The 4266-nt window shown below is 25.5% G+C and overlaps 1 protein-coding gene across 1 annotated transcript in view; it reads left to right on the forward strand.

Annotated features, from left to right (window-relative positions):
- LOC106785642 (zinc finger homeobox protein 3) overlaps positions 1 to 4266 on the forward strand; it is a 337287-nt gene that overhangs the window by 245231 nt on the left and 87790 nt on the right. The gene's annotated exons all lie outside the window — the stretch shown is intronic.

Here is a 4266-nt window from a genome sequence, read left to right on the forward strand (position 1 = left end):
TTATTATTATTAGCATTATTATTATTATTATTATTATTAGCATTATTATTATTATTATTATTATTATTATTATTATTATTATTAGCATTAGCATTATTATTATTACTAGTATAACATAACATTACCATTAATATTATCTTTTCGACAGCAGATAGAATATCTATATTTACGGATAATTAGAAATAATAATATACGTGTATTAAAATATAAAAAGTAATATTATTCGATATTAGATTAGATTTGCAACAAGGTTTTTTAGTTTAGACAAATAAATATTATTCAAGTACTATTGCCTAATTATACTTTTATTTTAGTGATAATGAATGCCAGGATACATTATTTTATTAAATTGTAGTTATTTTCGTCATTTCAATTAATCGTATAAACGCGTTATTCGTAGTTCTAAGTACGCTGTATTTGCTCGAATCGACATAATAGTTGTCTCGTCATCGACGTTCGCGATTTACGCGATGAAATTTTTATTTTATTTAGATATTGAGAATACAGTTAATAAATAACGCGTCTACTACGTTGTCTCGTTTATTTTCCTATTTACTTATTCTTTATTTTGTTCTGCTTCTTCTTAGGTGTGTGCCTTTCTTGTATTTCTTTTTGTATTTTTTATTAGTATTTTTCTTTATTTTCTTAATATTACTTTCCCTCTTCAAAGGTTAACAATTAAGTTTAATTTTGCTTCTTTCTATTTTCACGATCTAACATCTTTCATTTTTTTATTTTTTTTTTTATTTTTCAAAAACGTAATTGTAGTTCCAAAGAATTAGGTCAGTTCAAACGTAATTGAACTCCCTGAATATCACGTTTAAAAGTCTTCTATGACTTCAATGTCAAATAACCACTGAATGATCAGTATTACCTGTCAATCTTGCAATGTATTTTATGACAATTTGTCTTAACATTATTTCTAAATAATTATTATTTATTATCTTGTTTAAAAACAATCTTTTTGTTCTCCGCGTAGGATTACAAATTTGAATCGTATTATACTCTTAAGAAGGTTGATTGAAAAATCTTAACTCTGGAAAAGTTTCCAACTATATCGACAAGTAAATTTAGTTTAACTGAACAAATTTCTTTTTTGTTCTCTGCATAAATTTGACACTTGAGATATTCTTATAACTATTCTTTTACGAGGATGAAAAGTAAAAAAATTAAAAAACTTCAAAAGTGAAAAGTTTTGAGCCTATCTTTCTCGAAAAGTTTCAAACTAAACTATAAATTACCAATGAAATTCATGAAAGTTATTATTTCATTATTTTTTAGCGTAGTATTTAATTGTATTAAAATTATTTTTTATATATCTCATTTAATTATAACAAAATTATTTTTTATTTAATGTAATTATTTCTTTAAATCTCTTTCATTATAATGTGAATTTAGAAAATTAAGATTAGATTAATGTATAGGTTACAGGACTCATACTTTTTTTTAGTATTAGACGGAGGAAAATTTCATTAATTAATTATAGGAGCATACTTTCATATTTTCTTATTTTTCTTCTTTACTTTTCTACAGCCATCTTAACCCTTTAAGTATCAAAAAATTGTATCACTCCAGTTATAACCACACACACAAATGTGAGCTTCAAATAATTCTTAACTAACCTTTTTACTATTATCTTGTTTATTATTTCAAATAATGATATTAGAATTTATAATTTAATTATATAATCTTACTTTTTATCTATTATTGACATACTCTAGAAAATTATTATTGATATATTCCTGAAAAAACTTTGATACACAAAGGGTTAACTCGCTTTGGAATTGTATTTTCTTTTTCTTATTTTTTCCTTCTCATTCGTATCTTGGTATTCTTTTTTTCTTTCCATTTCATTTCATTTAATATCCCGCCTCGAAAGCGTGTGATATTAATATTATTATATTTTCGTGTATTTAGTTATTTAATAAGAAATTTATTTTGTAAAGATTCTTTCGCGTGAAAATTATTTTCTATCTCTTACTCGTTCTTTCTGGTCTACCCATGCGATTTACGCGATACACCTACTGTATAGGAATGAATAGTGTTTTTTGACTCTAATGTTATAGATAACGTTAAAAGTCTATTTTTTTGTGTATTCCTTATTTTTTTTCTCACTATCATGAATTTTCTCATTTTCTTCATACAAATATATTTGTATTTTTATTATATTAATTATTATAATAATTTCTTGTTATTTTGGGAGCTCTAATGTATACATCTTTTGTATATTTACAAAATTTTGTGTTATTTTCAAACATTTATTTGATCATCAAACTAATTACGGTTTTTAACTATCGAATTAAAAAATGTATTGTTTATATAGTTGTATCCCTGTTGAATTTTCAGTATCTCCTTTAAGGGGTAACACAATCTTGACGCTCGAAAAAACTAGTGTAAAGAAACTATTTTTTTCTGATGCAACTTTAGAGTAGACAAATTTTGTTTTATTACTGTTTGATACAGTGGTGTACAAGTGTATAATCAAAGTACATTGATGAATGTATTTACATAAAAATTGTTAAATAATATTAACAAATGGGGAAGATATTAGTTGTTCTGTGGTATATGTTTTCTGAGATACTCGCCGACGGTAAAGGTTGTAACATAGTCAGGAATCGTTTGAAATAACAAAAAGTAGAAGGTTTTCTTTTAAATAAATGTAATAGTTACATTTTAGTCAAGGAAAAAATGTTTCAAAACATATTTGTGGAAATGACAGTTTTGTTGTTGTTAAATATATCAATTGTTTGTTCAAATTTGAAATTAAAAAAATAAACAAAAACTAAACGAGGTATCCAATCAAAAATATTCTATGTCACATTTTATGTAATAATATACAGAAGATATAAGCTTCACCATTTTTAATATTTTTTAATAATTTTTATATAAATATGTTATCAATGTACGCTGTATTCAATAATAATAAAAACAATTTTTTATACTTGAAAAAGTTACGTCAAGGTTTATTTCAACTAGGTAATATATAAATTCACGAGAGCCGAGTAATTAAAATATATAATTAATATTTGATCTGTAGATTAAATGTTATAGAACACATTACGACTAACAGAACATTTGTTTTCAAACTACAGAAAAAGATAAAAGCAAATAATTACGAACATTTTTCTAGAAAGAAAAAGCAGATTTTAAAGACAGTTCAAATTTTAATTTATATATTACCTATGTTCTTATAGTTACCTCATAAATTAACAGAAAATAATATAAAATTTAACGGTAAGATATGCATTAGATGTACGTTAGAACCCTAACAATATTTCAAATATATTTAACGTTGATGAATAAATGAAGGATTCATATTAATGCCTAACAAGATGCCTAAATGATTAGATGAAAACTATTAAGTAATTCAGTTGTTTAAACTGGGAACTCGAATTTAGGATTTTTCATTTTTCAGGGGATTACTTTGTCCACTGAGTTACGTACGTAACAAATTATTGAATCGTTCGATTTAAATCACCGGTTACCGATAATCAATACCCCATACAATTTCTCAATTCCCTACCACTATAATACACTTGCGTAACTTTAACGATGATAACATATGCATTAGATATACGTGAGTACTCTAAATTTCAATTCCAACTCGAATATTCTTATTGTCAGATTTCATGTCAGTCGGGTTCCACAAAATTTATTGTCGTATAAACGTATTAAGTAATTTTTAATTTTCAATTCGAGTTCATTGTTGGGTACCTAATTCTGTCACATTTCATATAACTATTTACAAGAAGTAAAATTTTGAAAAGTTCAAACGAAGACAACAATTTTTCTATCCCAACAAATGTAATTCAAATCGAAAATAAGAGTTGCTGCTCGAAAAATCAATTTTCAAGCACTCAATCAAATCTTGAAATTTAAATATGGAGGATATGTTCATGGACGATTAATTTTTGGTATACCAACTCGAGCGGATTCTGGCAGATTCGAGCGGATTCCAGCAAATTCAAGCGAATCTCATAATTTCGAATTCCCTAACATCTATCTTTGATATCTTTCGAATACATTTGATTGATTTCAACGTTACGCGCAATCGAGTTTAGGGTGTGGCCAAGCTTCTAACTTTTTTATTTTCTTTTTTTACTAACATCGAGACATCGAGAGACGTCACTGGAATGTATACGTACATTCATTTATATAAAAAAAAAAAAAAAAAATTAAAATAAAAGCGAATTGATAGACGAGTAATGTTATTTATGTCGGTTACATCCCCTATTTTCACCAGTCGTACTTCAATCTTTTTAAGAT

Source organism: Polistes canadensis, unplaced genomic scaffold (genome assembly GCF_001313835.1).
Source record: "Polistes canadensis isolate GaletaPanama2010 unplaced genomic scaffold, ASM131383v1 scaffold_54, whole genome shotgun sequence".
Taxonomy (NCBI): domain Eukaryota; kingdom Metazoa; phylum Arthropoda; class Insecta; order Hymenoptera; family Vespidae; genus Polistes; species Polistes canadensis.